The 19,749-nt window shown below is 38.3% G+C and overlaps 1 protein-coding gene across 9 annotated transcripts in view; it reads right to left on the bottom strand.

Annotated features, from left to right (window-relative positions):
- Window positions 1–18,497, bottom strand: part of LRRFIP2 (LRR binding FLII interacting protein 2) — a 105,014-nt gene extending 86,517 nt beyond the window's left edge. For all 9 annotated transcript variants that reach the window (XM_040636982.1, XM_040636975.1, XM_040636978.1 and 6 more), the window contains exon 1: window positions 18,361–18,497. The gene's annotated coding sequence lies outside the window, so the exon portion shown is untranslated. The remainder of the gene's footprint in view (window positions 1–18,360) is intronic.
- Between the last annotated feature and the right edge of the window lie 1,252 nt (window positions 18,498–19,749).

The raw sequence follows: 19,749 nt of genomic DNA, 5'->3' as shown, positions 1-19,749 counted from the left end.
CTAAGAAGTACAGCTCATTTAGCAAAATACCCATTAACTTAAAAAAATTTTTTTCCTAGCTTTAACAAAATAAACTGGTGAAATTTCATTAAACCGTGAGTCACAAAGGAATTCTCAAGTAAGTTTGTCCCAGTAGAATGAACTACATTAAAACTCCAAGTGACTTTAATGTGTTGGAATTTACTTGTTTCAGGCAAAATAAAACAGAACCACTTATCAAGTCACTCTTCCAAAGAAAGTCTTCTCCAATGAAAATTCAGGCCATTCCCCTCTTATCTGACACCATTTCCTACTCCCACATAGCTAGCATGCTATGTTTGTCAATCAGAATGAAGACTGATGATAGTTCATTACTCTGCCATAGAAAATCTATCTGGACGATAAGAAAGGACTCCTTCAAATGGAAACGAAGAGAAGGAATGTATGTCTGAAGGCAGCAGCTGAGAAGTCCCAGTCACAAATCAGGACAATTTCTGAAAAGCTCAGTGTTGTTTTTTCAGAAGTCTCCCACCACTCTCACCCTCAGCATCATTTTAAAGACCATATACTTAATAGTAATAACGTACAAGATTAGTCACCTACTGAGAAAAAAAGCAGCATGTAGTACTTTTCTCTTCAAAGACTGGAGTGACAATTTGATGCACAGTAGTTATCACCCAATATTCGTCCTTCAGCCAGCCTTCCAAAGACACATTCAAAGACAGTTCACAAAAACAGGAAACAAAAGGAGGCATTTTCTAATTCCAGGAACATAAAAATAATTACAGAAGAAGAAATAAAGATTTTATCAAAAGTTTAACAGCAGTTCCGTTAGGAGGAAAGAATTATGGCTGCACTTTTTCTTCTTCTTGATTTTCTAACATTCCAATAACATTGGGGAAAGAGAGATGCATCAATCAATCAATCCATCCATCCATCCAGATCCAAGGCTCAAAGAAAAAAGTGGCCCCAAAGTGGATCACACCCAAATTAGGGTATGGTATACAGCTGAGACATACTATCTGAAGCCACTGTTGGTAGCACTCTTTTGAATGGATTTCTGTCTCCTCTTTTTCCATAATTCATTTCCTTCTTTCTCAACAAATACTGCCTTAAACCTCAGACCTGCCAGGATACTTCTAGCACACAGATTTACAAAGAATTATTTTTCTTAAAAATGCCTCAAAGCAAAACTCTAAAAAAGGCTCCAGGCTAGCCAGCCCTGAGAGAAAGATGACAAGAAAAGAGACAGAGGCACAGGATAAATAGGAAATGGGAACAACTTCCTGTCTTCCTTATCCTTCTTGTCCTATCTATAGAGAAAATCTAGGGGTTTACATGACACACATTGGCCAGGTCCTGTCACCTTTTTCAGGTGTACACGAGGCAGATCAACCATTACCTCTGTCAAAAAACAATCTAATGTTTTTGAAAGAATTACATGATCTGTACTATGTAGTCAGACATCCCTACTAATATTAGAAAAAGTAAAAGGTTTTCAGCTCCTATGCAATCTATCTTTAAAATGACAAAAATAAGGATATAGACTCAAAAGATGATCTCAATTAGATTATTTCCAGTTTCTGATCCTAAAGGACTTCCAGTAAGTTACTATTGCAAGGTTTCCTCAAGAATACTTTTCTTCAGGAGCCGTGTTAATCTCTTCCAGCTTTTCCTTGGTTGTATTGACCAAACTAAGAGCCAAACCTTTACATCCACTGACAAAAACAAAACTGCCCACATTTTGTCAAGTCCATTACCCAGACAATGTCAAGTTGTTATTCTCCACATGGTTTCGTCATTAAGGATCTGTCTACCTACAGGAAAGAAGGGAAGTACTTTCAAGGATGTTGTGAAATAGAAACCTTCCATGATAGATATATCAACAAGGCTTTCTTTTCTCCAATGAGCTTCTCACATAATACATTTCTGAAAAATAGGAATTTTGCCACATTAAGTGGCACTTCAATCGTGATATTGTTCACTCTTGTGAGAACAGAATGGGTATGTAATATCAGTATGTCACATTCTAAATATAGCACACTTAGAGAGTTCTGTCTGGATCCCAATAGTTGCAGTTCCCTATATCTGAGTATTCCAACACGCGGAATTCAAAATATTGGCATAAGCCTCTGTATCAGAGTCGTCATTACAGTTAACACTATCTATGCAATAAAACATTTGGTTTTTATTCATCAGCAAATAGCAGTATCTGGAATGGCACTTGAACTAAAGACTTGAGTGGAACTGCAGCTGTTGCCACTGGACCAAAGTTAAAGTGAGATGACCTGAGTTCAACTGATGCACTGCCCTTTCCCCTAAGGCTTCATTTCTTCACTGACAGAGCAAACACAACAACTGTCTGCCTATACAACATGGTTAATGTGAGCTCAAGTGAGTTCAGGTAAATGCAAGCACTTAATAAACTTAGAAAGCACTCCATAAGTGTTTTGAGTGCCTTGAATTAACTACCTCTTTTACATATTTAGCTTATGAAGTAGACAAAAGGGCAATCCTGGCCTTTCTTTACATTCTTGTACTTTTAACTAACTAAACAAAAACATCCTCAAGTTACTTCCCCCAGCAGGCATTATGTGATATCATTAGCAATGCTAAGAATATTTGCTGAAGCATGGAAAAATCTAGAAAAAATAAAATACCTTTAACTATAATCATTATACTATGTAGCACATTTACATAACAAAAAATTAAAAAGAAGAAATTTTTAAGGCACTTTGTGGCATTCAAAGTCTATCTTTGAAAATCTAAATGAGTACACAAGTTTTAGAAGTGCGGCCTTACAATGGGAGTTAGCTCTCCACAAGAACACAACTGATTTAGAAGACAGAGGTCATTACATGGCACAATTAATATTTTTTTAATTGATTTTTAAAATTTTTTTATTTATTTATTTGACAGACAGAGAGAACAGCAGGGGGAGCGGCAGGCAGAGGAGAAGCAGGTTCCCCACTGAGAAAGCAGCCCAATGCAGCACTAGATCCCAGGACTCTGGGGATCAGGACCTGAGCTCAAGGCAGATGCTTAACGACTGAGCCACCCAGGTGCCCCTCTGTGCGTATCTTTTGATGTAAATTTTAACTCAAAAGAAAAATTCCTCTAGACAAACACTTTATCCTAGTTAATGAGACAAATGATAAAATATTTAGGGTTGAAGTGTACTGATATCAGCTGCTTATTTTGAAATGCACCCCCCCAAAAAACAAACAAAAAAAGATGTAATAACAGAGGAGTGGATAAAGGGACAGTAGGTGACAAAGTACAGTAAATTTTTTAAAATATTTTATTTATTTATTTGACAGAGAGAGAGAGAAAGCACAAGCAGGGGGAGCAGCCCACAGCGGGAGACGCATTTAAGCAGGCTCTGTACTGAGTAAGGAGCCCAATGTGGGAATTGATCCCAGGACCCTGCAATCATGACCTGAGCCGAAGGGGGATGCTTAAGCGACTGAGCCACCCAGGTGCCCCAAGTACAGTAAAATATTAACAGTGGAATCCAAGTAGTAAGTACATGAGTGTTCAAAGAACTCTTCAACTTTTCTGTAAGTTGCAAAATGTGTATAGTAAGTGTTGGGAAAAAATAACTGGTTGAGAAATGCAGATGACTAAGTGAACAAAAGGCATGGGACCTGGTAATTTCAATTAGAAAACCTTGATTTGAAACCAAAAGGAAGGTAGAGGTATTCACAGTATGGAAGAATAACAATAGTTAGTATTCATTAGAAAGATTATAGGCAAAGGAAAGAATGCCTCAATTGCTGGCTAGAAGAGAAAAAAATGAAGGGGGAAGGGCCAGGGGCAAGAGCAAAGCAGTAGGGGAAGGAAGGAGGGAGGGCGGGCAGGCAGGAGGAAAGTTAAGCGTCTTTTAACACTTAAAGACATCAATTCCTGCAAATAGCTAGATGAGGACATTATGCAAAATGAATAAATCATTAACAGAACCTACAGAAAGAATAAAAGGTACACCTAGAAATTGAGGCAAAGTACAAAAGGAAAATATGTATATGTGAGGCAAAACTGGAAGACTTGGCAGAACATGAAAGGAGAATATGAGAACCTATAATGGTTAAATTAAACTCATATTTTACAAAATATAATGCCTATAAAGGGTCAATAATAACCTGTATAATGTCATCTCCAACTTCCCCATTCGGTAGTCCTAAGAATTAACAAAAATGTTTCTTAAAGTCTCATATTTTGAATACATAGTCTCACATACCCAAAACAATTGATAATCATTCCATTTTCTCCTTTCATAAGATGACATGCCAGTGGTTGCACTTCCTTCCTTGCTAACCATGTTTAAATAAATGAATTCTAATAGGCTGTATGTTCAACACGATTTACAATACTATTTTCATCAACTGTGCAGAACCCAAATTAGGAAGATGTGCTCTTACCCAACAACTGCATACTCAGTATGCCCTGAGAAGAAAACCATTTTCTAGTACCATTCAAATTCCCTCCCTTCCCTATGGCTTTTAAAAAGTATTTCAATGTCAACAAGAAAGAAAAGAAAAGAAAAGAAAAGAAAAGAAAAGAAAAGAAAAGAAAAGAAAAGAAAAGAGAAAAAATGAACGAACCTCAGGAATGTGTGTATGAACATAATTCAGAGGATGAAAGGAAGGGAGAGAGAAAATTACATATTGCTGAGGATAGATCAGACTTAAAAGTGTGCAATAAAGCAGAAAACAGGAAAGGAACAGAAGTACTAGGGAAAACAACAGAAGCTCAGACAGCAAAGAACGAGGATAAAACCAAAGACGAGGAAGAAATAGGGAAGCATACAATAAAGATGTGATTTTTTTTTAATGTAATTAATATGAAGAAGGTTCTAAAATTAGAAAATTGTTATAAAATAAAATACATATATTTAAATTTTCTCTTTCCAACAAATAGGTACTGCCAATTTGCAAAGCACTATGTACATAATAATCATTGCCTTATAAGTGGACAAAAGAGTAAATGGAAAAATTAAAATGGCAAAGAAAAAGTCAGAGAAAAGTACTTACACTATTTCTACATATCCTTTCTTAATGGTGTTCTCTGAAGCATAAAAGCTTTTATTTTGAGGAAGTCAATTTACCTATTTTTTCTTGTTGTTTCATTTGATGTCATTTCTCTTTTTTCTTTTTTTTTTAAGATTTATTTACTTATTTTTTAGACATAGAAAGAGGGCAGAAGTGGGAGGGACAGAGGGAGAGGGAGAATGAATCCCAAGCAGATTCCACGCTGAACACAGAGCCTGACACAGGCTCGATCCCATAGCCCTGAGATCAGACCCAAATGGAAACCCAGAGTCCGACACTCAACCAACTGCACCACCCCATTTGATGTCATTTCTAAGAAGGCACTGCTTACCCCAAAATCTCAACGATATATTTCTACATTTTCTTCTTAGAGTTTTACAATTTTAGCTCTTACTTTTAAGTCTATGATCCATTTTGAGTTCATTTTTATATATGGTGTGAGGCAGGGTACCAACATCATTCTTTTGCCTGTGGATATCCACTTGTTCCAGTACCATTTGTTGAAGACTATTCTTTCCACAACTGAATGACCTTGGCAGCCTTGTCAAAAACCAACTGACCATAAAAATAAGGATTTATGTGTGGACCCTCAATTCTATTCCACTGACCTATCTACATAAATCTAAATATAGATAGATAGCTATAGATACAGATATCCTTCTGTCAGTATCACACTGTCTTGATTACTACTGTAGCTTTGCAGTGAGTTTTAAAATTGGGAAGACAGTGTCTTTCAACTTAACGTTCTTTTTAAGATTTTACTGGCTATTCTAACTCCCTTATATTTCCATATAAATTTTAGGATTGGCATGTCAATTAAAAAAAAAAAGGCAGCTGGGATTTTGATAGGGATTACATTGAATCTATAGATCAATTTGGGAAATATTGCCATCTTAACAATATTGATTCCAATCCATTAACATGGGGTGTCTTTCCATTTATTCAGATCTTTAATTTCATCCCACTATGTTTCGTGGCTTTCAATGAATTCTTATACCTCTTTTATTAAATTTATTCCTAGGTAAAATAGACATAGAAGTTTCTATAGGGATGAATGGGTGGCTCACTCGGTTAAGCGTCTGCCTTCTGCTCAGGTCATGATCCCACAGTCCTAGAATCAAGTCCCACATTGGAATCCACTTCTCCCTCTGCCTGCCACTCCCCTTGCTTTTGCGTGCTCCCTCGCTCTCGACAAATAAATAAATAAAATCTTTTAAAAAGTTTCTAAAAAGTGTAAAATGCTATAGAAATATACTGTATCACCAACACCAAAAAACAAAACATCTAAAATCAAAATAAGCAAAAGAGAAGGTAGTAAAGTAAAATTCAGAAGTAAATCCCATGGCTAAGATTAATCTTAGTTGAGCTATGGGTGGACAGGGGAATTGCATATTTTCAAACACAAATATAATCCAACACTACACCTATATTCTTAGTGGGAAGGCATTTTTTACTATTTCCAATTTACTAGATATGCAGCAGCAATAAAAGGAACGGGAAGTCCTTTTACCAAATTATACAAGTGTGTGCTTTCTTTCCGGGGTATACAGAATTATTACTGAAATATTTCCTCCACCAAAAGAAATGAAAATCAAAACTAACATGACAGAAGCAAGTAACTATCCTCTGTTACTAATAATAAAATAGAAGGAACCAGAATTAAGTCTCAAAGGAAAAAAGAACTTAAATTAGCCTTAGACCTTAGGCTCTCCTTCTGATTAAGATGAACTCTATTGACAATACTTATATTAACTATATTCTCATAACAAAAATAAAACTTAGAATATAATGCAAGAGGAAAACTTACATTAATAAATATGATCATTTTAATTTTTTGTTAGTCTATAGTAAAACCAAAGATAAAATTGAAAATGACCCAAGTTGACAACAACAGCTTTAAGTCAAGGCCAGTCAACATGATGTAATAAATTGTGGAAGGAGAAAACTCATAGGAAGGAAGGAAAGACAAGGACACATTTAATATTATGCCTATAAGGTGCAAAAAGATAACAAAATGCCATGTAAAGTATGACTGCAAATACGTAAAACTTCATACATACGAATAATGAATAAAGACAATATGTATAAAAAGAATTTTCCTTTTCCAAAAGCTTTATATACTGTTGATAATCACTTTATCACAAAAATTATTTAAGCTAAAATCTACAATTATGGGCTACTTCATAGTATGAAAATACAAACTTATAAAAATAACCAACTTTGAAACAATATTAATGAACTGATAAAGGGGAAAGATTCATTTAGTCTGTCAGAGCAATTGCAAAGTAGAACTATAAAAATTTATGTTGGTCATCTCTGGTAAAACTGTCACGGTGACCATCACTTTTACAGGCATAATGACATTTTAAGTAAGTGAAAAACACATTGCTAATTTTAAATAGAATGAGCACCACTGGATTAACCTTAAAAATTAAAAATCTAACTTGAATCAACAGGTCAAAATTAGAACAAAGAAGCAAGCCTTAATGTACTCTAAAATTCTGGGGGAAAACAACAATTTTTAAGTATACAACTTTTTATTATCAAAGCAAAATCCTTTCAAATTATCAGCTTTCCTTGAAGACCTCTATTCTATGAAACCTTCCACCCACATAGCTCACTGACTGGAAAATAAAATAGTGCCATGAGACACTTTTATAGCATAAAGGGAGAGGCCAACATTTCCCCCCTCTTGAGCCATGTTGGTCAGGTCTGTGTAGCTTACACCTATCTTAGAAAGGGCAAAGTAATACTCTGAAATGGTAGGTAAGACACCAATCAGGCCCATAAAAGGAAGTCAACAAGATATAATGCAATGTAAGTACAATGTTCACAAGGCAGTAATTAGAGAAGACAGCCAAACTGACGGCACAACTGTGAGAGTAGCTAATCCAAGTGCCATCCGATCCAAAGCCACACGCAATGAGCTCCACTTTAGATACATCGACTTCTGCTCATAAAGACTTAACATCAACATTTGGGTGGCTCCTTTTTATACAAATAAAGACAAACTGACCATCCCTCCTCCCATACCTGTTCATCCACCACAACCTACCACACACACACACACACACACACACACACACACACACACGAGAGAGAGAAAGATACCATTAATAACTTCCCAGAAGTTAAGGACATAAGTTTCCAGATTCAAAGGACCCACAGAATGCTCAACACAAGTCCTGAGTCCATATCAAAGTATTTCATAGTGAATTTCAAACACTGAAGACAAAGATGATTTTACAAGCTTCCATGGGTAGGAAAATCAAGCTACGTAGAAAGAATTAAGAATTAGAATGCCTTTAAACTTTTAAAAGTTAATTCTGGAAATGAGGCACCTGGGTGGCTCAGTCAACTGAGTGACCAACTCTTGATTTCGGCTCAAGGTCATGATCTCAGGTGGAGGGTTCGAGTCCCATATAGGGCTCCCCACTCAGCATGGAGTCTGCTTGAGATGCTCTCCCTCCCTCTCCTTCTGCCCCTCCTCCCACTCATGCACTTTCTCTCTCAAACAAATAAAATCTTTAAAAAAAAAAAAAAGAGGTAATTCTGGAAAGAGGACAATACAGTGATGCCTTCAAACTTCTAGGAAAACTAAAGACAACCTATCAACAGCCTATGACCAGTCAAATCATTCTATTTCTCATATTTGATGAGGAAAGACATTTTTAGATATGAGAGGCCTCAAAAATTTACCTCTTTTATGCCCTTTGTCAATAAGCTACTAGAAGATACACTTCACCAAATAAAAGAGAAAATCAAAGGAATAGTTTGTTGCACAGAGTCATCCAGGGACTCAGGCTCCTTTCAGCTGGTGACTACTCCTTTACCACTGCTTCCCAACTCACAACCAAGAGATGGGAGTGAGACATACACCTAAATTGTGTTAAACCACTGAAACTTGGGGGTTGTTTGTTAAAGTAGGTTAGTCTATCCTGACTAATCGACACAAAAAGGTGATAGAGCTATTCCACTTTTCAAGACTGAACCACATATTGATTAGAAATACATGTATGGAGGGTGGGACAGCAAAGCTGGGCAGGGAATGGTGAGAGTGATTAACATGTAAAATGGCATTGTGATTGCCTGGAGACGAAGGGGTACATTAAAAAATATATACAGGAACTTCTAGGATAATTGTAATGTTCATTTCTTGACCTAGGTAGTGAAACACAGATGCTCATTTTATTGTTCTTCCTGAAACTGTATTTTTGTTTTATATTTCTCCATGTTTCACAAATAAACTAATTATTTTGTTCAAAATCAGTTGGATGGATAGGATGAGGCACTTGAAAACAATGTTGGAACATTTGGGAAAAAATAAGGTGAAGAGAAAAAACTAAGCAAAGAAAGGAAACCCCCTGGCAGCCCCCCTGGAAAAACTGAATTAAACAAGAAAGAAAACAATCATGGTACAATACTTAGCTGAGCAGTAAATAATATTTATTTAGTTATAAAGAAAACACCAACTATTGATTTAAAATTGCAAAACGGAATGCTACAGAGAGGAGAAGGGGGAAATAATGAAGAAACACAAAATAACAATAAAAACCACCAGTAACACTTAGTTAACTGCACATACATGTTTTTCAAAGAGAAATAGGTTCATAAAGTATGTGCTATTTTGTAAGATACTTCTTTTAACTGCACATATATGTTTTTTAAACAAAAATGGATTTATAAAGTATGTGCTATGTTGTTATCAGCTATAGCAGACAGACTGTAAGGTGGATCCCCACCATTATCCCCCCTCCTTCTATTCCTACCTTTGTGTAAACACCTCACAAAACATGTGGCCAGGACTTGTGACTTGCTTCTAACCAACAGAATACAACAAAGGTTATAAGATGTCATTCCCATGATTATGTTACATTATATAAGACTAGCCAGCTAGCAGGCTTGCTCTAGGCTCTCCTTGATGATTTGACCAAGTGGTCATATTAGGAAATACCACAGGGCCAAGAAATTCAGGTTGCCTCTAAGAGCTGAGAGCGGCCTTTAGGAGCCTGAAGACAGCCTCTACATAACCTTTAGTTATCCTAATAACCTTTAGTGAGCAAGAAGCTTCAGTCCTAAAACCACAAATAAATTAATTCTGCCAAAAACCTCCGTGAGCTGGGAGGTGGATTTTTATCATGTAAGTCTCCAGGAGAGAATTCCACCCAGCCACATACAACACCTTGATTACAGCCTCATCAGGCCCCTATGCAGAGGACCCAGTTCAGCCATGCTCAGACTCCTGCCCCACAGAAACTGTAAGATAATAAATGTGTGTTGTTTTAAACTCTAAATTTGTGTAACTTGTTACACAACACATAAAACAAATGCAACAGCTTTTAAAACTTTGGATTAAAAAAAAAAAACTTTGGATGAATAAATTCAGCAAAGGCACAGGGATAAAAAAAATCAACACACATACAAAACAGCTGAATTTTTATACACTAGCTACAAATAATCCAAAAAGGAAATTAAGAAAACAATCCCAGGGGTGCCTGGGTGGCATAGCGGTTGGGCATCTGCCTTCGGCTCAGGGCGTGATCCCGGCGTTGTGGGATCGAGCCCCACATCAGGCTCCTCCGCTATGAGCCTGCTTCTTCCTCTCCCACTCCCCCTGCTTGTGTTCCCTCTCTCGCTGGCTGTCTCTATCTCTGTCAAGTAAATAAATAAAATCTTTTAAAAAAGAAAAAAGAAAACAATCTCATGTACGATAGCATCAAAAAGAATAAAATACTTAGGGAAAAACTTAACCAAGGAGGCTTGTACAATGAAAACTACAAAACATTGTGAAAAAAAATTAAAGGAGACATAAATAAATGGAAAGCCACCTCCTGTTCAAGGATTGGAAGACTTAACAGGGTTAAAATGTCAATACTACCCAAAGCCATCTATAGATTCAATGCACTCTCTATCAAATCCTAATGACATTTTTTGTAGAAATAGAAAAACCCATCCTAAAATTAAAATTCATATGGAATCTCAAGGGATCATGAACAGCCAAAACAATCTTGAAAAAGAAGAACAAGTTGGAGGTATCACGCTTCCTGATTTCAAAACTTAACTAGAAAGCTACAGTAACCAAAACAGTGCCTTACTGGCATATACCACAAACAAAAATAACTCATAATAGATCAAAGAAATAAGTGTAAGTTAAAAGTACAAAACTTTTAGAAGAAAACATACACAAAAAGCTTCATGACATTGGATTTGGTGATGATTTCTTGAATATAATACCAAAAACCCAGGCAACAACAACAAAAGAAGTAGATAAATTGGACTCCATCAAAATAAAAACTCTGTGCATCAGAGGGCAATAATATCAAGAGAAAAGAAAGTGACCCCATAGGATGCAAATCGTACATCTAATAAGGGATTAATCTCCAGAATACATAGAGAACCCCTAAAATTCAACCACAAAAAACAAACAACCCAATTCAAATATGGGCAAAGGACCTGAATAGATATTTCTCCAAAGATAGATAAATGGCCAATGAGCACACAAAAAGATGCTCCACATCACTAGTTACTAGGGAAGCACACATCGAAACTATAATGAAGACACCACCCCACACCCACTAGAATGGCTATTATTTTTAAAAATAGTAATAACAACAAGTGTGTCAAAGATGCAGAGAAACTAGAACCCCTGTACACTGCTGGTAGGACTGTAAAATGATCAGCCACTATAGAAAAAGGTATGGCAATTCCTCAAAAAATTAAACACAGAATTACTATATGATCTAACAATTCTACTTATGGGTATTTGCCCCAAAGAAATGAAACCAGGGACTCAAACAGATATTTATACACTTCTGTTCACAGGTAGCAGCGTTATTCACAATAGCATTATTCACAATTTGGTAAAAGCTAATCAAGTGTCCATCAATGCACAAAGGGATAAACAGAATGTGGAATATACATACAATGGAATATTATTCAGCATTAAAAAGGAGTTAAATTTTCATGCATGCTACAATTTGGATGAAACTTGAGGACACTGTGCTAAGTGAAATAAGCCAGACACAAAACAGAAATATATGATTCTACTTATATGAAGTACTTAGAGTAATCAAATTCATAGAGACAGAAAGTAGAATAGTAGTTGCCAGGTGCTATGGGGAACGAGGAGTTATTTTTTAAGGGGTGCAGTTGCAGTTTGGGATAATGAGAAAGTTCTGGAGATGGAGGGTGGTGAAGGCTGTGCAACAGTGTCAATGTATTTAATGACACTGAATTGTACACTTAAAGATGATTAAATGGTAAATTTTATATTATGTATATTTTATCACAATTTTTAAAAAACCCCACTTGGATAGATAACAAAGGGTGAGTTGGGTAAGTAAGAGAGGCAGACAATGACTCTCGTTTCTTTGACTATCCACTTAGATATGGCAATATCCATGACGGGAACAGATATCTAACCTAAAACTGATTTTTTTTTTCTATCTTCAATCCTATAATCATTGGGTCACTTTACTGAAATTCTTGTATTTTCTTTTTTTAATAGCAACATGTATGCTTCCTGATTACATTGTTTATTGTTATAAATTAACTTAAACCATTTAAAAGGGAAATAAATATTTTAACATCCTAATCCTCTGCATACAGTATACTCTATTTTACTTAGAAAACAGAGAGCCAAAAGAGTGCTCCTGGCTGTTAAAATGTTTCAATTTAGGAAAGTGGGGGATATAGAAAGAATAACAAAGTGATCACAACAAGTAACTTTAAAATTAGTTTCCTAAAACAGTAAAGCTATGTTATCCAAAATTAGTTAAGATTTTGGTGTTCATAACGAAAAAAACTAAGACATACAAACTTCAAAGTGAAAACAATGAAAAAGATAAACTACGATTTTTTAAGAAGGGTTTTAATAGTTCACTTCTGAGGAAATAAAAACGACCTGATATACATTTGTACTCCAACGCTTTTCCTAACCTCTTTTCCACTCTCTCTGCCGTGCACTATCTTCACCTCCTTTTTTTTTTTTTTTTTTTTTTGGTAGAGGAAGGCTGAGACCTGAGACAGGAAAGGGATAATAGAAATAGAAAAAAAGGGATAAATACTCCCATTTACTTTTTCTCATCACACTGAATACAGTCCTAAATACATCGTTATTGTCTAATGCAAACAATCCAAATTTCTGAGGGCAAGGAAAAACAAAATTTCTTGGAGTTACAACCTAACCTAAAGCAAAAGAAAGGAAACCATCTGCTGGCTTTGCATCTGTAAATTATGTTTGCAGTGCATGCGGAATTCTTCAAACAACCTTGACTGTAATACAAGGCTGCAGTTTAATATGGTGACAGAAACCTTGGATAAATGGGTGGAGTACTAAGCCCTTTAAACAGGTTTCTAGCCTAAGTAGTGAAATCAGTTAAAGAACTTTAAACTCAAGTGCCTCATTCACTAAGGATAGAAAACACCAAGGTTTTCATGAGAAAGCACATGATACACAGAGACAGCTGTGCTGGGAGATAGCATCTGGTAACAGCCTCGAGTTATTTTTAAAGCGGTAACTTCATGATAATGTACATGAGACTGTAGCTGTTCTATGGGAAGAAGCTAATTTCTCTGTACGAACTCAAAATAATCCTATAAAACAGCCCATCATTCCCAGTGTCCTTTTGATCCAAAGACATGTGTGCAAGTCTCTGAATTGGACTAGTTCAACTAGGGCCATGGCCTCCCTATGCCAATATCAGTAATGGCTTTCCCCTGTTGTAAAACATTTGACTGATCACTCTTAGACCCAGGACATAACATCAATACTGATACAATCCTGTGCTCTTCCTTCTGCACATTCTTCTGAAATACTTTCCTCATTATTTTTCCTGAAACAAGCCCTTCTCTTTAAAACAAAGACAAAAAGAAAAAAAAAAATGACCCTAGGATATGCATGCTAAGCAGATTTTCACCCCAAAACTTAGCCTTAATCTTCTGGAGGCAAATGTCTTTTATAAATTCACTCTTCTGCGGTTGCCGCTTTTCCTAAACCGCAGGCCTTCCTGACTGGCAGCAGGGCCAGGACAGATTACAGTTATGTGGTAGGTTCTGTCAGAGGTACTCTGACAAGGCCTCAAAATAGATCCTGGGCACCAGCCAGAGACATTGCCACTCACAAGTTCCAACTTCATCATCATACATTAGCCCCTCGGTACTTTTTTTTTTTACTCTCTCTCTCTAGAATCTCTCATTTTAAAAGGGAAAAAGTTCCTGAACCCCCCTTCTCCTGGTCATGAGTGAGCTGTATAATACAGAAATTAAACTCTTAAATTTGCTCACAAACACCTTGCAGAATAAAAACTGAAGCTGTACCTACCCCCCGCCTTGGGAAATTAATCCATCCATAGCGCTCTGGTTTGCAAAATGACTTTGAATCTCAAACTCTACAGAGGTTTATTTTATTATGAATAGATTACGATGTGGAAGGTAAAGGAAGACAGAAGGTGGACTATTTTTTGCGACTAATAATATAGTAGCAGACTTCATCAAGGCAAGAAGTTAAACTATATACAATATTTTTAATTGATATTGGTCATAAAATCCTAAAACAATTAACCGACTACAAAAGGTATTCATTTTACTATTACCCTATGTAAGTGAAGTGGTTTGTCTGTAACACCAGTCTTCAAGCTACAGTATTTTCACCATTACCAGTACAAACAAAATTAACCACCGGTCACTCTAAAATGTTTAAGATTGACTTATAAAATACAGTTTAATATTTTTTTAAATGGAAGGATAAAATACAAAGTAAGAGCTCCTTTCTTCTACAAGGTTGAGAAAGAAGTTAACTTCTATTATAAAATAAAATCCAATATAAGACTGAAACAAATTTATAAATCTTCACAACTTAAGGCCCAACTTTGCAATCACTCTTTCAGAAATATATTCCATATACATACTTATGGTATAGTGCAAAGATTTATATACTAGTTGTTCACTCCAGCAACATTTATAGGAAGCTAAAAACAACCCAAATGTCTGTTAATAGGGAATGGTAAAATAAATCATGGAAAATGAATAAATTATGGTTCACCTACACTGAGCAAGACTCCCAGTCTTTTAAAAATCAGATGGACACACGTGCTAATATGGAAAAATCTCTAAGATATATCAAGGGTAAGAATGAAAGATAGAAGAAAGTTCTCTTAAACATAGGTGATTACATATGTAATTGAAAATTTAGAGAAGAATATACAGGAAACTACTCACAGTGGTTGCTTGGATTAGGGGGTGGAGGAGTGAGAAAAAGCTAGAAGTTTGTTGTGGAAAGGAGGCTTCCTTTGCACCATGTAACATTTTCTTTGTAAATGTTTTATCAATTTTTAAAAGTCCTACAAACATCTGTACCCATTAAGTGGGCATTCTCTTTCCATTTATGTACGCCATGTCTTCTGCTTCTCAACCATTTTTACTCTCACCTACTTCTCTCCCTATCACTAGAGCAAAACAAAAGCATACACATTTAGCAAATCTCAGAGATCCCCCAAGAAACAGAATCCTTTCTCCATCCCCCCACCAGAATAAGGAAATAATAGAATAAATGAAAAAATATACTTATAATAAACCCAGTTTTTAGTCCAATGTTTGATTCCTTTTAAGTCTGGCCTAATTTCTCATAAGGCAAAAAGTTTTAAAAGAAAAGTGCAATGTGCAACACAAAAATGGGTCATTTCCAAAGGTGTCTATCTAGTATCTTAAAAGGAGAAATGGAGAAAAAGGTAAAGTTATTTTACTCACTGGGCAAATTCTGCTCAATCCCTTCCCTCTAAAGTTTTAAAAGTTGAGTTTTGAATAATTGTCATAAAGTCTATTGTTTGCAAACTGGATAAGGTAGTACATTTTCCTGGTTAAAGGCCCATCTCTCCATTCAGAGTTTCCAGAAAGAAACTACCTAAAAGGAAAAGGCTAAGAAATGGCCTCTATTTTGTAGGTGCAATGGACAGTGCTCCTATGATGAAGACAGAAGAACTGTACTTCCTCTTAAAGGATCCTCATCAACATTCCCAGCATGCTGCCAGGAGAATTTTTTTTTCTATACATCATCAGTTCTGTTCCTTTTCACACTAAGAGCCGGGTAAAACAATTCACAGAGAGCTTACCAAGACACAGCTCTCATTTCTAGTAAAAATATGTTTTTGGTTTTGTTTTGAGAAAAAAAAGAATCTATTTGCCAAATATACCCTCCTATCACTTTTTTTCCTTCATTATGGAAATGCTTAAATCATGACATAAGAAGGCTTCTCTTGCATATCTACCTATCAAGACTGTTAGTTATGGTGGTTTCCACGAGGGATTTTCCAAAAGGGAATCTCTGTTTACTGGGAACTGAAATTCTTAATTAAGTCACTATTAGCTGGACAAAAATCAAAAGCAACATTAGGGAACACTCTGTATATAAGAATGGATATCCAAGAAAATAAGATGCCAAAATTTACTCAAATAATCAAAGGAACCTGGTAAGCAAGACCAGCTTACCATTACTTTATAGCTGATAACTAACTAAAGTTCCCTAAAATTGAAAATCAAGGTAAAATAAGCTGAATTTCAAAAAGAAGTAAAAGAAAACAAGGCTAAGAATAAGTATCAAGTACTCTGTGATTCAAGGTTATTTTGCTTAACAATTTTTAAAGCCAAAAATGATCAAATTACATTTCAGCAATAAAAAGTTATTTCTAGTTTACAATGAATTCATTCCAATAATAAATCACAACTTCAATACACACTTTCTTCTATAACAGAACTTACATAAGAACTCGGTATAGTCTCATTCCACATTTTTAAGGATTCACAAAATAGGTGAGATCTTTCACTGAAAAGACTTTTATATACTGTAGATTCTTTCAGTAAACTTTTTTATACCTTTTCACTGACATTTATTTTGTCTCTAGACCCCTTCATTTATCTTCCCACATCTGGCGAAGAAAAGGGCGGGGGGAGTAAAATTACAACAATCCACTTAGGAACTAACTATTCCAAAGCCAAACATTCTACAAAGGTTCAATTTTTATTTCTTACCATACTTCATGACGGTAAGTATCCAGCAACAAACCTAACAAAGCATAATACAATACTTCACACAAAATGACTGAAGGCATCTAAACAGGCAGTAACAAACTTCTAGCTTTCCTCTGTTCCAATTTTAAGATCCATAACAGTGATTCACAAAGTGAGTGACCTAACTTTCTAAATGAATCACACTTTCTGAAATTCTTACTCTAACATGAATATAATATTACTAGGTCATCATCTCTATATTTGTTAAACAGAGCATGATGTTGGTTAAACAGGGTTAATTCTGCAAGACTTCCAAACCACAGCAAACCTCAGGTCTCTGCGAACTCTTATCTGCAACATTGCATTCTCCAACAGTGGCACCTTTATATATAGATTTACCCCCACATAAAACGTTATCTTGAAAAAAATGTTATTTTAAATATTATGAACTCGCCCACCCGTACCTGCTCACCATATCTCTGGTTCCATTTACTGCATCCACGTTCTCTTCCCATTGTGATAACATAAAAAATTAACAGCTACTCAGTTATTCTTACATATTATCTTTTAGTCAATTAACCTACTCCGCAGTTTTTCTGTTTACCATAGAAATGCTGAGTCATTAAATGGAAACTCAAAGAAAATGAGCTACAAAGAGTTAAAGTTTAGGATACAGTATTTCCCTAGCCATGTCTCAGCAGCCTAATATTTGTATCTCCCACGGTGGAAAAGTAGAGCAAACACTTGAACTTTTTTCCCTCTAAGAAAGGAAAAGAGGTGCGTTTCCTTAGGTCCTGCTTTCTGCTGGATATCCACAGGCAAGAGAAGGAGGCCTGACTGGAGCTGTATAACTTAACAATCTGGATGTGAATAACACCCCATATTAGTCAAGCATTAACCCCGACACTCCTAGCAAGCGCCTGTTATGCCCGCGCTTCAGTTCGGGTCAAGGAGGAAGAAAAAAAAATCCCATAAAAATGCTACGCCCTCCACCGGCCTGACACCGTTCGCTGGGGTGCCAGTCTGGGGGCAGAAGCGAGGGAGTGCCGCGCCTGGGAAGAGGAGAAGGAGCCTCGAGCACCCGAGGCAGAGAGACAGCGGCCCAATGTAATTTCTCCCACAATGGGAGTAACCCCTTCCCCTCGCAGGGACGGAGGGTGCGCGTTAGAAATCAGGCGTGCTGCCGGCGAACGCGGTAGGCGGGGGGCGACCTCGACCGGAGAGTCCGCAGGGAAGCCCGGCCCCCAGCAGGGGTCAGCGGCGGCGCGGGTCGCACGGGCTGGAGAGGCCGGGTAGGGGCCCCCGGAACGGCGGGAGGGACGGCCCTTACCTGTCCCTGGGCGCGGGCTGTGGCTGCGGCGCCGCCCGGGAAGGGCCGGGAGCGAGCCGGCCGCCGGGAGCCGGCCAGGCGAAAAGCGAGGAGCGGAGGGCGAGGGTCGCGGACGGCGAACTGGGTCCCAAGCTCCCAGCCAGGAGGGCCGGGCTAGACGCGGCGGCTCCCCGCGCCCGCGGCCGGTCGGTCAGTCACACCGGTGGTCCCGCGGTGCAGCGGCTGAGACAGAGACAGCGGGAACCGGCCCCCGGGAGGAGCCGCAGCCCGAGCGGCTTGCTAAGGAGGCGGAGGAGGGGCGGGGCCACAGGGTCGGTGACCCGCTCACCCGGAAGCAGTTGCGGCCGCGGCGGCGCGCGCTGCGGGACGGGCAGGATCCCGGCCTCGCGAAGGACAGCTGGCTCACCCGCGACGGCTGCGCGCCTCCCCGGGAGCGGTGCTAATGCTGCTGTGCGCGGCCACTGAGAGCTACTGGCGCCGCGCTGGAGGGAGGGTGGCGGGGTGCGACCCCGGTGGGCGGAGGCCCGGGCGGCCTAGAGGTGGTTCCTCGGCTCCCGCGGATCACCGGGGGCCGGGAAGGTGAATTGAGGCGGGCGCCCGCTCGAGGCTGCACCTGCCCTGGTTGCCTCTAAACTGTCCGGCCTAGTGGGCTTGGGTAAGTGGGCCGGAGCAGCGGTTCCGACTGTAGGGAACGAGTGTGCGAGAGCGAGTGGGTGTAGTGGCAACGCGAAAAGCCTTATTTCCAAAATGAAAACGCGTGATTTTAAAATGATTTCCGGAGAAGAATGCGGCGAGGTGGGGGGGGGGGCGGTGCAGATGGAGGGATGTAGAGGCTGTTAAATATCTGCTAGACACGGACGTGTCATTCATTCCAGAAGTGTCTCTCGAGACTCACCAGGTTCAAGGTGCTGGAGAAAGGCCAGGGCCCAGCTCTTTGGGAAGCTTACCTTCTAGTGGGGTAGAAGGGTTTAAGCAGACAAACAAGGTAATGACAGATTGTGGTAAGGCTGTGCAGGAAATACATAAGAATGATGTGAGAGATTGTGTAGGCGAGACCCCTTTTTCAGGATAGGATGGCTAGAGATCCAGCCTCTAGAGGGAAGTGATAGTTGAGCAGCTTCCTGGGGAAAAGCCATGAAATACACTTAGACACAATTTCACAGGCAGGGACTGCAGGTTCCAGAACCTGCTGAGTAAGCCCACGGATTCCGTGTTAAGAACCTGTCCCTAAGGCCTTCTAAGGGCTGTGTCTGTGCTGTCCACCCTTGCAATTTCACAAGGCTTGCTCACCCTTTCGAGTTGATGGAGCCTGGGAATATGGCACTCTTAGCGGAGGTTCAAGGCATGAGTTAGGGAACGTTGGTCTCCAGACAGATATCAACAGGTGCT

This window comes from Ursus maritimus, unplaced genomic scaffold, assembly GCF_017311325.1.
Source record: "Ursus maritimus isolate PB19 unplaced genomic scaffold, ASM1731132v1 scaffold_20, whole genome shotgun sequence".
NCBI lineage: Eukaryota > Metazoa > Chordata > Mammalia > Carnivora > Ursidae > Ursus > Ursus maritimus.
This window is presented reverse-complemented; position numbering and strand designations above follow the sequence as displayed.